Source organism: Schistocerca cancellata, unplaced genomic scaffold, assembly GCF_023864275.1.
Source record: "Schistocerca cancellata isolate TAMUIC-IGC-003103 unplaced genomic scaffold, iqSchCanc2.1 HiC_scaffold_1114, whole genome shotgun sequence".
Lineage (NCBI taxonomy): Eukaryota > Metazoa > Arthropoda > Insecta > Orthoptera > Acrididae > Schistocerca > Schistocerca cancellata.
This window is the reverse complement of record NW_026047113.1, coordinates 72358-86131: the sequence shown is the minus strand read 5'-3', so window position 1 is coordinate 86131 and position 13774 is coordinate 72358. Positions and strand designations below refer to the sequence as shown.

General features: G+C 55.0%; 11 non-coding genes and 3 pseudogenes across 11 annotated transcripts; all 14 read right to left on the bottom strand.

Annotated features, from left to right (window-relative positions):
- Positions 1-382: 382 nt before the first annotated feature.
- LOC126158696 (5S ribosomal RNA) lies at positions 383-501 on the bottom strand. The gene has a single exon (XR_007533684.1). It is a non-coding gene; the product is annotated as a 5S ribosomal RNA (ribosomal RNA).
- An 845-nt stretch (positions 502-1346) lies between these two features.
- Positions 1347-1465, bottom strand: LOC126158695 (5S ribosomal RNA). Its single transcript, XR_007533683.1, has one exon. It is a non-coding gene; the product is annotated as a 5S ribosomal RNA (ribosomal RNA).
- Positions 1466-2299: 834 nt separating this feature from the next.
- Positions 2300-2418, bottom strand: LOC126158982 (5S ribosomal RNA). Its single transcript, XR_007533952.1, has one exon. It is a non-coding gene; the product is annotated as a 5S ribosomal RNA (ribosomal RNA).
- Positions 2419-3252: 834 nt separating this feature from the next.
- LOC126159015 (5S ribosomal RNA) lies at positions 3253-3371 on the bottom strand (annotated as a pseudogene).
- An 845-nt stretch (positions 3372-4216) lies between these two features.
- Positions 4217-4335, bottom strand: LOC126158694 (5S ribosomal RNA). Its single transcript, XR_007533682.1, has one exon. It is a non-coding gene; the product is annotated as a 5S ribosomal RNA (ribosomal RNA).
- Positions 4336-5180: 845 nt separating this feature from the next.
- On the bottom strand, positions 5181-5299 carry LOC126158693 (5S ribosomal RNA). Its single transcript, XR_007533681.1, has one exon. It is a non-coding gene; the product is annotated as a 5S ribosomal RNA (ribosomal RNA).
- An 845-nt stretch (positions 5300-6144) lies between these two features.
- LOC126158692 (5S ribosomal RNA) lies at positions 6145-6263 on the bottom strand. Its single transcript, XR_007533680.1, has one exon. It is a non-coding gene; the product is annotated as a 5S ribosomal RNA (ribosomal RNA).
- Positions 6264-7108: 845 nt separating this feature from the next.
- On the bottom strand, positions 7109-7227 carry LOC126159014 (5S ribosomal RNA; annotated as a pseudogene).
- An 845-nt stretch (positions 7228-8072) lies between these two features.
- On the bottom strand, positions 8073-8191 carry LOC126159013 (5S ribosomal RNA; annotated as a pseudogene).
- An 845-nt stretch (positions 8192-9036) lies between these two features.
- Positions 9037-9155, bottom strand: LOC126158691 (5S ribosomal RNA). The gene has a single exon (XR_007533679.1). It is a non-coding gene; the product is annotated as a 5S ribosomal RNA (ribosomal RNA).
- Positions 9156-9989: 834 nt separating this feature from the next.
- On the bottom strand, positions 9990-10108 carry LOC126158981 (5S ribosomal RNA). The gene has a single exon (XR_007533951.1). It is a non-coding gene; the product is annotated as a 5S ribosomal RNA (ribosomal RNA).
- Positions 10109-10954: 846 nt separating this feature from the next.
- LOC126158690 (5S ribosomal RNA) lies at positions 10955-11073 on the bottom strand. The gene has a single exon (XR_007533678.1). It is a non-coding gene; the product is annotated as a 5S ribosomal RNA (ribosomal RNA).
- Positions 11074-11920: 847 nt separating this feature from the next.
- LOC126158659 (5S ribosomal RNA) lies at positions 11921-12038 on the bottom strand. Its single transcript, XR_007533649.1, has one exon. It is a non-coding gene; the product is annotated as a 5S ribosomal RNA (ribosomal RNA).
- An 840-nt stretch (positions 12039-12878) lies between these two features.
- On the bottom strand, positions 12879-12999 carry LOC126158994 (5S ribosomal RNA). The gene has a single exon (XR_007533963.1). It is a non-coding gene; the product is annotated as a 5S ribosomal RNA (ribosomal RNA).
- Between the last annotated feature and the right edge of the window lie 775 nt (positions 13000-13774).

Sequence of the window (13774 nt, the reverse complement as noted above, 5' to 3'; positions counted from 1 at the left end):
GCTCGACTGCCGCTCGCTGCCGCTCGGGTCGTGGTCCATATGACAGCGCAAGCACGACAAACGTCTGCGGGACGAGACGAGACGAGACGAGACGAGACGACTAAGGAATAAATTCGTGGTTACAATTCAAATTTGGAACTCTACACTCCTACACAACAATAGGCGGTGACGTATTTCAGAAATCACCTGCCGATTCGTACTGTTTTGTCGTTTTCAAAGTCCTCTCGGCAAACTTGGTTAGCACATTCTCCCTCAAACTGAGTTAATTACTGCATTTTCGTACCATTACAGTAGTTTAAAAGGCATAAAGAAGCATCTTTGTCACAACAGAAAGGTAGTTTGAAAATTGGGCTGGTGACATAACAAAATAAAACAGGAAGGGAGCCAGCAGCACCCGGGTTTCCCAGGCGGTCACCCATCCAAGTACTAGCCGGGCCCGATGATGCTTAACTTCGGTGATCGGACGAGAACCGCTGTATTCATCATGGTATGGCCGTTGGCGCTCATCTAATGTAGGAGCACGGCAGAATTCGCGTTCGGCTTTTCTCCCAACACACAAAATGTTAGTTTTCGGCCGCATTTGACGAAAGCGCTTCCTTCCGCAACAGCCAGTTCCTCGTGGACGGCGGGGGGAGGCGCGCCCGGCGTCCCAGCAGAGTGACGGCCGAATTGGCGGGCGCACCGCCGCGTGTGTGAGACGCACTGCTGCTCGTTGCACCCCCTGTCATTCGCTGGGCGCGTGCAGCCTTCGACACTAGCGGAGGACGCATCTTGTCCCTGGTGTTCAGCGGAGGGCCTGTGCGGTGTGTGGCAGTGTCGTGCTGGAGGGCCCACTGGTAGCGATGTGGGCTTCCTCGCCTCGCCTCGCCTCGCCTCGCCTCACACCAGGTGTCTGCGTAGTTTTCAGTGCATTCGCACCATTCCTATCCCTGTCCCTGTCCCCGTCCCGACTTGTCCCGACTTTGCTCGACTGCCGCTCGCTGCCGCTCGGGTCGTGGTCCATATGACAGCGCAAGCACGACAAACGTCTGCGGGACGAGACGAGACGAGACGAGACGAGACGACTAAGGAATAAATTCGTGGTTACAATTCAAATTTGGAACTCTACACTCCTACACAACAATAGGCGGTGACGTATTTCAGAAATCACCTGCCGATTCGTACTGTTTTGTCGTTTTCAAAGTCCTCTCGGCAAACTTGGTTAGCACATTCTCCCTCAAACTGAGTTAATTACTGCATTTTCGTACCATTACAGTAGTTTAAAAGGCATAAAGAAGCATCTTTGTCACAACAGAAAGGTAGTTTGAAAATTGGGCTGGTGACATAACAAAATAAAACAGGAAGGGAGCCAGCAGCACCCGGGTTTCCCAGGCGGTCACCCATCCAAGTACTAGCCGGGCCCGATGATGCTTAACTTCGGTGATCGGACGAGAACCGCTGTATTCATCATGGTATGGCCGTTGGCGCTCATCTAATGTAGGAGCACGGCAGAATTCGCGTTCGGCTTTTCTCCCAACACACAAAATGTTAGTTTTCGGCCGCATTTGACGAAAGCGCTTCCTTCCGCAACAGCCAGTTCCTCGTGGACGGCGGGGGGAGGCGCGCCCGGCGTCCCAGCAGAGTGACGGCCGAATTGGCGGGCGCACCGCCGCGTGTGTGAGACGCACTGCTGCTCGTTGCACCCCCTGTCATTCGCTGGGCGCGTGCAGCCTTCGACACTAGCGGAGGACGCATCTTGTCCCTGGTGTTCAGCGGAGGGCCTGTGCGGTGTGTGGCAGTGTCGTGCTGGAGGGCCCACTGGTAGCGATGTGGGCTTCCTCGCCTCGCCTCGCCTCGCCTCGCCTCACACCAGGTGTCTGCGTAGTTTGCAGTGCATTCGCACCATTCCTATCCCTGTCCCTGTCCCCGTCCCGACTTGTCCCGACTTTGCTCGACTGCCGCTCGCTGCCGCTCGGGTCGTGGTCCATATGACAGCGCAAGCACGACAAACGTCTGCGGGACGAGACGAGACGAGACGAGACGACTAAGGAATAAATTCGTGGTTACAATTTGGAACTCCACACTCCTACACAACAATAGGCGGTGACGTATTTCAGAAATCACCTGCCGATTCGTACTGTTTTGTCGTTTTCAAAGTCCTCTCGGCAAACTTGGTTAGCACATTCTCCCTCAAACTGAGTTAATTACTGCATTTTCGTACCATTACAGTAGTTTAAAAGGCATAAAGAAGCATCTTTGTCACAACAGAAAGGTAGTTTGAAAATTGGGCTGGTGACATAACAAAATAAAACAGGAAGGGAGCCAGCAGCACCCGGGTTTGCCAGGCGGTCACCCATCCAAGTACCAGCCGGGCCCGATGATGCTTAACTTCGGTGATCGGACGAGAACCGCTGTATTCATCATGGTATGGCCGTTGGCGCTCATCTAATGTAGGAGCACGGCAGAATTCGCGTTCGGCTTTTCTCCCAACACACAAAATGTTAGTTTTCGGCCGCATTTGACGAAAGCGCTTCCTTCCGCAACAGCCAGTTCCTCGTGGACGGCGGGGGGAGGCGCGCCCGGCGTCCCAGCAGAGTGACGGCCGAATTGGCGGGCGCACCGCCGCGTGTGTGAGACGCACTGCTGCTCGTTGCACCCCCTGTCATTCGCTGGGCGCGTGCAGCCTTCGACACTAGCGGAGGACGCATCTTGTCCCTGGTGTTCAGCGGAGGGCCTGTGCGGTGTGTGGCAGTGTCGTGCTGGAGGGCCCACTGGTAGCGATGTGGGCTTCCTCGCCTCGCCTCGCCTCGCCTCGCCTCACACCAGGTGTCTGCGTAGTTTTCAGTGCATTCGCACCATTCCTATCCCTGTCCCTGTCCCCGTCCCGACTTGTCCCGACTTTGCTCGACTGCCGCTCGCTGCCGCTCGGGTCGTGGTCCATATGACAGCGCAAGCACGACAAACGTCTGCGGGACGAGACGAGACGAGACGAGACGACTAAGGAATAAATTCGTGGTTACAATTTGGAACTCCACACTCCTACACAACAATAGGCGGTGACGTATTTCAGAAATCACCTGCCGATTCGTACTGTTTTGTCGTTTTCAAAGTCCTCTCGGCAAACTTGGTTAGCACATTCTCCCTCAAACTGAGTTAATTACTGCATTTTCGTACCATTACAGTAGTTTAAAAGGCATAAAGAAGCATCTTTGTCACAACAGAAAGGTAGTTTGAAAATTGGGCTGGTGACATAACAAAATAAAACAGGAAGGGAGCCAGCAGCACCCGGGTTTCCCAGGCGGTCACCCATCCAAGTACTAGCCGGGCCCGAAGATGCTTAACTTCGGTGATCGGACTAGAACCGCCTTATTCATCATGGTATGGCCGTTAGCGCTCATCTAATGTAGGAGCACGGCAGAATTCGCGTTCGGCTTTTCTCCCAACACACAAAATGTTAGTTTTCGGCCGCATTTGACGAAAGCGCTTCCTTCCGCAACAGCCAGTTCCTCGTGGACGGCGGGGGGAGGCGCGCCCGGCGTCCCAGCAGAGTGACGGCCGAATTGGCGGGCGCACCGCCGCGTGTGTGAGACGCACTGCTGCTCGTTGCACCCCCTGTCATTCGCTGGGCGCGTGCAGCCTTCGACACTAGCGGAGGACGCATCTTGTCCCTGGTGTTCAGCGGAGGGCCTGTGCGGTGTGTGGCAGTGTCGTGCTGGAGGGCCCACTGGTAGCGATGTGGGCTTCCTCGCCTCGCCTCGCCTCGCCTCGCCTCACACCAGGTGTCTGCGTAGTTTTCAGTGCATTCGCACCATTCCTATCCCTGTCCCTGTCCCCGTCCCGACTTGTCCCGACTTTGCTCGACTGCCGCTCGCTGCCGCTCGGGTCGTGGTCCATATGACAGCGCAAGCACGACAAACGTCTGCGGGACGAGACGAGACGAGACGAGACGAGACGACTAAGGAATAAATTCGTGGTTACAATTCAAATTTGGAACTCTACACTCCTACACAACAATAGGCGGTGACGTATTTCAGAAATCACCTGCCGATTCGTACTGTTTTGTCGTTTTCAAAGTCCTCTCGGCAAACTTGGTTAGCACATTCTCCCTCAAACTGAGTTAATTACTGCATTTTCGTACCATTACAGTAGTTTAAAAGGCATAAAGAAGCATCTTTGTCACAACAGAAAGGTAGTTTGAAAATTGGGCTGGTGACATAACAAAATAAAACAGGAAGGGAGCCAGCAGCACCCGGGTTTCCCAGGCGGTCACCCATCCAAGTACTAGCCGGGCCCGATGATGCTTAACTTCGGTGATCGGACGAGAACCGCTGTATTCATCATGGTATGGCCGTTGGCGCTCATCTAATGTAGGAGCACGGCAGAATTCGCGTTCGGCTTTTCTCCCAACACACAAAATGTTAGTTTTCGGCCGCATTTGACGAAAGCGCTTCCTTCCGCAACAGCCAGTTCCTCGTGGACGGCGGGGGGAGGCGCGCCCGGCGTCCCAGCAGAGTGACGGCCGAATTGGCGGGCGCACCGCCGCGTGTGTGAGACGCACTGCTGCTCGTTGCACCCCCTGTCATTCGCTGGGCGCGTGCAGCCTTCGACACTAGCGGAGGACGCATCTTGTCCCTGGTGTTCAGCGGAGGGCCTGTGCGGTGTGTGGCAGTGTCGTGCTGGAGGGCCCACTGGTAGCGATGTGGGCTTCCTCGCCTCGCCTCGCCTCGCCTCGCCTCACACCAGGTGTCTGCGTAGTTTGCAGTGCATTCGCACCATTCCTATCCCTGTCCCTGTCCCCGTCCCGACTTGTCCCGACTTTGCTCGACTGCCGCTCGCTGCCGCTCGGGTCGTGGTCCATATGACAGCGCAAGCACGACAAACGTCTGCGGGACGAGACGAGACGAGACGAGACGAGACGACTAAGGAATAAATTCGTGGTTACAATTCAAATTTGGAACTCTACACTCCTACACAACAATAGGCGGTGACGTATTTCAGAAATCACCTGCCGATTCGTACTGTTTTGTCGTTTTCAAAGTCCTCTCGGCAAACTTGGTTAGCACATTCTCCCTCAAACTGAGTTAATTACTGCATTTTCGTACCATTACAGTAGTTTAAAAGGCATAAAGAAGCATCTTTGTCACAACAGAAAGGTAGTTTGAAAATTGGGCTGGTGACATAACAAAATAAAACAGGAAGGGAGCCAGCAGCACCCGGGTTTCCCAGGCGGTCACCCATCCAAGTACTAGCCGGGCCCGATGATGCTTAACTTCGGTGATCGGACGAGAACCGCTGTATTCATCATGGTATGGCCGTTGGCGCTCATCTAATGTAGGAGCACGGCAGAATTCGCGTTCGGCTTTTCTCCCAACACACAAAATGTTAGTTTTCGGCCGCATTTGACGAAAGCGCTTCCTTCCGCAACAGCCAGTTCCTCGTGGACGGCGGGGGGAGGCGCGCCCGGCGTCCCAGCAGAGTGACGGCCGAATTGGCGGGCGCACCGCCGCGTGTGTGAGACGCACTGCTGCTCGTTGCACCCCCTGTCATTCGCTGGGCGCGTGCAGCCTTCGACACTAGCGGAGGACGCATCTTGTCCCTGGTGTTCAGCGGAGGGCCTGTGCGGTGTGTGGCAGTGTCGTGCTGGAGGGCCCACTGGTAGCGATGTGGGCTTCCTCGCCTCGCCTCGCCTCGCCTCGCCTCACACCAGGTGTCTGCGTAGTTTGCAGTGCATTCGCACCATTCCTATCCCTGTCCCTGTCCCCGTCCCGACTTGTCCCGACTTTGCTCGACTGCCGCTCGCTGCCGCTCGGGTCGTGGTCCATATGACAGCGCAAGCACGACAAACGTCTGCGGGACGAGACGAGACGAGACGAGACGAGACGACTAAGGAATAAATTCGTGGTTACAAATCAAATTTGGAACTCTACACTCCTACACAACAATAGGCGGTGACGTATTTCAGAAATCACCTGCCGATTCGTACTGTTTTGTCGTTTTCAAAGTCCTCTCGGCAAACTTGGTTAGCACATTCTCCCTCAAACTGAGTTAATTACTGCATTTTCGTACCATTACAGTAGTTTAAAAGGCATAAAGAAGCATCTTTGTCACAACAGAAAGGTAGTTTGAAAATTGGGCTGGTGACATAACAAAATAAAACAGGAAGGGAGCCAGCAGCACCCGGGTTTCCCAGGCGGTCACCCATCCAAGTACTAGCCGGGCCCGATGATGCTTAACTTCGGTGATCGGACGAGAACCGCTGTATTCATCATGGTATGGCCGTTGGCGCTCATCTAATGTAGGAGCACGGCAGAATTCGCGTTCGGCTTTTCTCCCAACACACAAAATGTTAGTTTTCGGCCGCATTTGACGAAAGCGCTTCCTTCCGCAACAGCCAGTTCCTCGTGGACGGCGGGGGGAGGCGCGCCCGGCGTCCCAGCAGAGTGACGGCCGAATTGGCGGGCGCACCGCCGCGTGTGTGAGACGCACTGCTGCTCGTTGCACCCCCTGTCATTCGCTGGGCGCGTGCAGCCTTCGACACTAGCGGAGGACGCATCTTGTCCCTGGTGTTCAGCGGAGGGCCTGTGCGGTGTGTGGCAGTGTCGTGCTGGAGGGCCCACTGGTAGCGATGTGGGCTTCCTCGCCTCGCCTCGCCTCGCCTCGCCTCACACCAGGTGTCTGCGTAGTTTGCAGTGCATTCGCACCATTCCTATCCCTGTCCCTGTCCCCGTCCCGACTTGTCCCGACTTTGCTCGACTGCCGCTCGCTGCCGCTCGGGTCGTGGTCCATATGACAGCGCAAGCACGACAAACGTCTGCGGGACGAGACGAGACGAGACGAGACGAGACGACTAAGGAATAAATTCGTGGTTACAATTCAAATTTGGAACTCTACACTCCTACACAACAATAGGCGGTGACGTATTTCAGAAATCACCTGCCGATTCGTACTGTTTTGTCGTTTTCAAAGTCCTCTCGGCAAACTTGGTTAGCACATTCTCCCTCAAACTGAGTTAATTACTGCATTTTCGTACCATTACAGTAGTTTAAAAGGCATAAAGAAGCATCTTTGTCACAACAGAAAGGTAGTTTGAAAATTGGGCTGGTGACATAACAAAATAAAACAGGAAGGGAGCCAGCAGCACCCGGGTTTCCCAGGCGGTCACCCATCCAAGTACTAGCCGGGCCCGAAGATGCTTAACTTCGGTGATCGGACTAGAACCGCCTTATTCATCATGGTATGGCCGTTAGCGCTCATCTAATGTAGGAGCACGGCAGAATTCGCGTTCGGCTTTTCTCCCAACACACAAAATGTTAGTTTTCGGCCGCATTTGACGAAAGCGCTTCCTTCCGCAACAGCCAGTTCCTCGTGGACGGCGGGGGGAGGCGCGCCCGGCGTCCCAGCAGAGTGACGGCCGAATTGGCGGGCGCACCGCCGCGTGTGTGAGACGCACTGCTGCTCGTTGCACCCCCTGTCATTCGCTGGGCGCGTGCAGCCTTCGACACTAGCGGAGGACGCATCTTGTCCCTGGTGTTCAGCGGAGGGCCTGTGCGGTGTGTGGCAGTGTCGTGCTGGAGGGCCCACTGGTAGCGATGTGGGCTTCCTCGCCTCGCCTCGCCTCGCCTCGCCTCACACCAGGTGTCTGCGTAGTTTTCAGTGCATTCGCACCATTCCTATCCCTGTCCCTGTCCCCGTCCCGACTTGTCCCGACTTTGCTCGACTGCCGCTCGCTGCCGCTCGGGTCGTGGTCCATATGACAGCGCAAGCACGACAAACGTCTGCGGGACGAGACGAGACGAGACGAGACGAGACGACTAAGGAATAAATTCGTGGTTACAATTCAAATTTGGAACTCTACACTCCTACACAACAATAGGCGGTGACGTATTTCAGAAATCACCTGCCGATTCGTACTGTTTTGTCGTTTTCAAAGTCCTCTCGGCAAACTTGGTTAGCACATTCTCCCTCAAACTGAGTTAATTACTGCATTTTCGTACCATTACAGTAGTTTAAAAGGCATAAAGAAGCATCTTTGTCACAACAGAAAGGTAGTTTGAAAATTGGGCTGGTGACATAACAAAATAAAACAGGAAGGGAGCCAGCAGCACCCGGGTTTCCCAGGCGGTCACCCATCCAAGTACTAGCCGGGCCCGAAGATGCTTAACTTCGGTGATCGGACTAGAACCGCCTTATTCATCATGGTATGGCCGTTAGCGCTCATCTAATGTAGGAGCACGGCAGAATTCGCGTTCGGCTTTTCTCCCAACACACAAAATGTTAGTTTTCGGCCGCATTTGACGAAAGCGCTTCCTTCCGCAACAGCCAGTTCCTCGTGGACGGCGGGGGGAGGCGCGCCCGGCGTCCCAGCAGAGTGACGGCCGAATTGGCGGGCGCACCGCCGCGTGTGTGAGACGCACTGCTGCTCGTTGCACCCCCTGTCATTCGCTGGGCGCGTGCAGCCTTCGACACTAGCGGAGGACGCATCTTGTCCCTGGTGTTCAGCGGAGGGCCTGTGCGGTGTGTGGCAGTGTCGTGCTGGAGGGCCCACTGGTAGCGATGTGGGCTTCCTCGCCTCGCCTCGCCTCGCCTCGCCTCACACCAGGTGTCTGCGTAGTTTTCAGTGCATTCGCACCATTCCTATCCCTGTCCCTGTCCCCGTCCCGACTTGTCCCGACTTTGCTCGACTGCCGCTCGCTGCCGCTCGGGTCGTGGTCCATATGACAGCGCAAGCACGACAAACGTCTGCGGGACGAGACGAGACGAGACGAGACGAGACGACTAAGGAATAAATTCGTGGTTACAATTCAAATTTGGAACTCTACACTCCTACACAACAATAGGCGGTGACGTATTTCAGAAATCACCTGCCGATTCGTACTGTTTTGTCGTTTTCAAAGTCCTCTCGGCAAACTTGGTTAGCACATTCTCCCTCAAACTGAGTTAATTACTGCATTTTCGTACCATTACAGTAGTTTAAAAGGCATAAAGAAGCATCTTTGTCACAACAGAAAGGTAGTTTGAAAATTGGGCTGGTGACATAACAAAATAAAACAGGAAGGGAGCCAGCAGCACCCGGGTTTCCCAGGCGGTCACCCATCCAAGTACTAGCCGGGCCCGATGATGCTTAACTTCGGTGATCGGACGAGAACCGCTGTATTCATCATGGTATGGCCGTTGGCGCTCATCTAATGTAGGAGCACGGCAGAATTCGCGTTCGGCTTTTCTCCCAACACACAAAATGTTAGTTTTCGGCCGCATTTGACGAAAGCGCTTCCTTCCGCAACAGCCAGTTCCTCGTGGACGGCGGGGGGAGGCGCGCCCGGCGTCCCAGCAGAGTGACGGCCGAATTGGCGGGCGCACCGCCGCGTGTGTGAGACGCACTGCTGCTCGTTGCACCCCCTGTCATTCGCTGGGCGCGTGCAGCCTTCGACACTAGCGGAGGACGCATCTTGTCCCTGGTGTTCAGCGGAGGGCCTGTGCGGTGTGTGGCAGTGTCGTGCTGGAGGGCCCACTGGTAGCGATGTGGGCTTCCTCGCCTCGCCTCGCCTCGCCTCGCCTCACACCAGGTGTCTGCGTAGTTTGCAGTGCATTCGCACCATTCCTATCCCTGTCCCTGTCCCCGTCCCGACTTGTCCCGACTTTGCTCGACTGCCGCTCGCTGCCGCTCGGGTCGTGGTCCATATGACAGCGCAAGCACGACAAACGTCTGCGGGACGAGACGAGACGAGACGAGACGACTAAGGAATAAATTCGTGGTTACAATTTGGAACTCCACACTCCTACACAACAATAGGCGGTGACGTATTTCAGAAATCACCTGCCGATTCGTACTGTTTTGTCGTTTTCAAAGTCCTCTCGGCAAACTTGGTTAGCACATTCTCCCTCAAACTGAGTTAATTACTGCATTTTCGTACCATTACAGTAGTTTAAAAGGCATAAAGAAGCATCTTTGTCACAACAGAAAGGTAGTTTGAAAATTGGGCTGGTGACATAACAAAATAAAACAGGAAGGGAGCCAGCAGCACCCGGGTTTGCCAGGCGGTCACCCATCCAAGTACCAGCCGGGCCCGATGATGCTTAACTTCGGTGATCGGACGAGAACCGCTGTATTCATCATGGTATGGCCGTTGGCGCTCATCTAATGTAGGAGCACGGCAGAATTCGCGTTCGGCTTTTCTCCCAACACACAAAATGTTAGTTTTCGGCCGCATTTGACGAAAGCGCTTCCTTCCGCAACAGCCAGTTCCTCGTGGACGGCGTGGGGAGGCGCGCCCGGCGTCCCAGCAGAGTGACGGCCGAATTGGCGGGCGCACCGCCGCGTGTGTGAGACGCACTGCTGCTCGTTGCACCCCCTGTCATTCGCTGGGCGCGTGCAGCCTTCGACACTAGCGGAGGACGCATCTTGTCCCTGGTGTTCAGCGGAGGGCCTGTGCGGTGTGTGGCAGTGTCGTGCTGGAGGGCCCACTGGTAGCGATGTGGGCTTCCTCGCCTCGCCTCGCCACGCCTCGCCTCACACCAGGTGTCTGCGTAGTTTTCAGTGCATTCGCACCATTCCTATCCCTGTCCCTGTCCCCGTCCCGACTTGTCCCGACTTTGCTCGACTGCCGCTCGCTGCCGCTCGGGTCGTGGTCCATATGACAGCGCAAGCACGACAAACGTCTGCGGGACGAGACGAGACGAGACGAGACGAGACGACTAAGGAATAAATTCGTGGTTACAATTCAAATTTGGAACTCTACACTCCTACACAACAATAGGCGGTGACGTATTTCAGAAATCACCTGCCGATTCGTACTGTTTTTGTCGTTTTCAAAGTCCTTCTCGGCAAACTTGGTTAGCACATTCTCCCTCAAACTGAGTTAATTACTGCATTTTCGTACCATTACAGTAGTTTAAAAGGCATAAAGAAGCATCTTTGTCACAACAGAAAGGTAGTTTGAAATTGGGCTGGTGACATAACAAAATAAAACAGGAAGGGAGCCAGCAGCACCCGGGTTTCCCAGGCGGTCACCCATCCAAGTACTAGCCGGGCCCGATGATGCTTAACTTCGGTGATCGGACGAGAACCGCTGTATTCATCATGGTATGGCCGTTGGCGCTCATCTAATGTAGGAGCACGGCAGAATTCGCGTTCGGCTTTTCTCCCAAACACACAAAATGTTAGTTTTCGGCCGCATTTGACGAAAGCGCTTCCTTCCGCAACAGCCAGTTCCTCGTGGACGGCGGGGGGAGGCGCGCCCGGCGTCCCAGCAGAGTGACGGCCGAATTGGCGGGCGCACCGCCGCGTGTGTGAGACGCACTGCTGCTCGTTGCACCCCCTGTCATTCGCTGGGCGCGTGCAGCCTTCGACACTAGCGGAGGACGCATCTTGTCCCTGGTGTTCAGCGGAGGGGCCTGTGCGGTGTGTGGCAGTGTCGTGCTGGAGGGCCCACTGGTAGCGATGTGGGCTTCCTCGCCTCGCCTCGCCTCGCCTCGCCTCACACCAGGTGTCTGCGTAGTTTGCAGTGCATTCGCACCATTCCTATCCCTGTCCCTGTCCCCGTCCCGACTTGTCCCGACTTTGCTCGACTGCCGCTCGCTGCCGCTCGGGTCGTGGTCCATATGACAGCGCAAGCACGACAAACGTCTGCGGGACGAGACGAGACGAGACGAGACGAGACGACTAAGGAATAAATTCGTGGTTACAATTCAAATTTGGAACTCTACACTCCTACACAACAATAGGCGGTGACGTATTTCAGAAATCACCTGCCGATTCGTACTGTTTTGTCGTTTTCAAAGTCCTCTCGGCAAACTTGGTTAGCACATTCTCCCTCAAACTGAGTTAATTACTGCATTTTCGTACCATTACAGTAGTTTAAAAGGCATAAAGAAGCATCTTTGTCACAACAGAAAGGTAGTTTGAAAATTGGGCTGGTGACATAACAAAATAAAACAGGAAGGGAGCCAGCAGCACCCGGTTTCCCAGGCGGTCACCCATCCAAGTACTAGCCGGGCCCGATGATGCTTAACTTCGGTGATCGGACGAGAACCGCTGTATTCATCATGGTATGGCCGTTGGCGCTCATCTAATGTAGGAGCACGGCAGAATTCGCGTTCGGCTTTTCTCCCAACACACAAAATGTTAGTTTTCGGCCGCATTTGACGAAAGCGCTTCCTTCCGCAACAGCCAGTTCCTCGTGGACGGCGGGGGGAGGCGCGCCCGGCGTCCCAGCAGAGTGACGGCCGAATTGGCGGGCGCACCGCCGCGTGTGTGAGACGCACTGCTGCTCGTTGCACCCCCTGTCATTCGCTGGGCGCGTGCAGCCTTCGACACTAGCGGAGGACGCATCTTGTCCCTGGTGTTCAGCGGAGGGCCTGTGCGGTGTGTGGCAGTGTCGTGCTGGAGGGCCCACTGGTAGCGATGTGGGCTTTCTCGCCTCGCCTCGCCTCGCCTCGCCTCACACCAGGTGTCTGCGTAGTTTGCAGTGCATTCGCACCATTCCTATCCCTGTCCCTGTCCCCGTCCCGACTTGTCCCGACTTTGCTCGACTGCCGCTCGCTGCCGCTCGGGTCGTGGTCCATATGACAGCGCAAGCACGACAAACGTCTGCGGGACGAGACGAGACGAGACGAGACGACTAAGGAATAAATTCGTGGTTACAATTCAAATTTGGAACTCTACACTCCTACACAACAATAGGCGGTGACGTATTTCAGAAATCACCTGCCGATTCGTACTGTTTTGTCGTTTTCAAAGTCCTCTCGGCAAACTTGGTTAGCACAATTCTCCCTCAAACTGAGTTAATTACTGCATTTTCGTACCATTACAGTAGTTTAAAAGGCATAAAGAAGCATCTTTGTCACAACAGAAAGGTAGTTTGAAATTGGGCTGGTGACATAACAAAATAAAACAGGAAGGGAGCCAGCAGCACCCGGGTTTCCCAGGCGGTCACCCATCCAAGTACTAGCCGGGCCGGCGATGATGCTTAACTTCGGTGATCGGACGAGAACCGCTGTATTCATCATGGTATGGCCGTTGGCGCTCATCTAATGTAGGAGCACGGCAGAATTCGCGTTCGGCTTTTCTCCCAACACACAAAATGTTAGTTTTCGGCCGCATTTGACGAAAGCGCTTCCTTCCGCAACAGCCAGTTCCTCGTGGACGGCGGGGGGAGGCGCGCCCGGCGTCCCAGCAGAGTGACGGCCGAATTGGCGGGCGCACCGCCGCGTGTGTGTGAGACGCACTGCTGCTCGTTGCACCCCCTGTCATTCGCTGGGCGCGTGCAGCCTTCGACACTAGCGGAGGACGCATCTTGTCCCTGGTGTTCAGCGAGGGGCCTGTGCGGTGTGTGGCAGTGTCGTGCTGGAGGCCCACTGGTAGCGATGTGGGCTTCCTCGCCTCGCCTCGCCTCGCCTCGCCTCACACCAGGTGTCTGCGTAGTTTGCAGTGCATTCGCACCATTCCTATCCCTGTCCCTGTCCCCGTCCCGACTTGTCCCGACTTTGCTCGACTGCCGCTCGCTGCCGCTCGGGTCGTGGTCCATATGACAGCGCAAGCACGACAAACGTCTGCGGGACCGAGACGAGACCGAGACGAGACGACTAAGGAATAAATTCGTGGTTACAATTTGGAACTCCACACTCCTACACAACAATAGGCGGTGACGTATTTCAGAAATCACCTGCCGATTCGTACTGTTTTGTCGTTTTCAAAGTCCTCTCGGCAAACTTGGTTAGCACATTCTCCCTCAAACTGAGTTAATTACTGCATTTTCGTACCATTACAGTAGTTTAAAAGGCATAAAGAAGCATCTTT